This window comes from Rhea americana, unplaced genomic scaffold (genome assembly GCF_003343005.1).
Source record: "Rhea americana isolate MKP2758 unplaced genomic scaffold, rheAme1 scaffold_24, whole genome shotgun sequence".
Lineage (NCBI taxonomy): Eukaryota > Metazoa > Chordata > Aves > Rheiformes > Rheidae > Rhea > Rhea americana.
The window spans coordinates 2,926,122-2,926,921 of record NW_028186357.1 but is presented as its reverse complement, the minus strand read 5'-3'; positions in this window follow the sequence as shown (position 1 = coordinate 2,926,921).

Genomic DNA, 800 nt, shown 5'->3' with positions numbered 1-800 from the left:
GCTTAAAAAAGAAAAAAGAAAAAAAAAAAAAAGAAAGAAAAGCGCAAGCTTTGTCCTTATCAGGTTTACTTGTCCCATCATTAATCTCATCAGCCACATTTCCACTGCCTAGCCTTTCAAAGGAACACCAAGTGCTGCAGGTAAAAAAATGATGGAGGATTAGAGGCTCCTGTTAAGAAGTTAAACCAGAACCATATGTCAAAACAGTTCAAATAGAGTCTTTATTTCATGGCAGGATCACTGCTTTTAATGCAATTTACTAATTAAAAATGAGTACCAGATTACCGACAGTCTAGAATGAAGCGGCTTTCTAAAATACTATTTTAGCTCCTTGAACTGCCTGCACTAGAGTCTGGTTTTCATTRAAGTATAATTCATTACAATATTGCTTGGTAACTATTAAATTATCTTCTGAAAAGAACAAGTACTGTTCATGTTTTATAATCAGTCCTCTCTATTTAGACTGGAACTGTTCTTACTACAAATGGAAATCTGTAGCAAGACTGTGGCAAGTGTATTTTATTCAGCAGATGTACTGTAAACGCATTATAGCAGATTAGCTGGATTTCTTCCTTTAAATGTACACTGCGAGATCCAACTTGCAAGCCAGCTGTTTCTTATCGGCCTGTTTAATCTTCCAGAGCCCGGCTTTGCTTCTTCCTTTTAGCAGCTATTTCTGTAACGGATCGGACGAGGAAGAGCGCCGCAATGAGTTTTAATGCTTCCACTGGGGAATCCCTCCCGCCTCCTCTTTCTGGATGAGATCCTCGAGGAAAGACCCAGAATACAGAGAGGAGGAG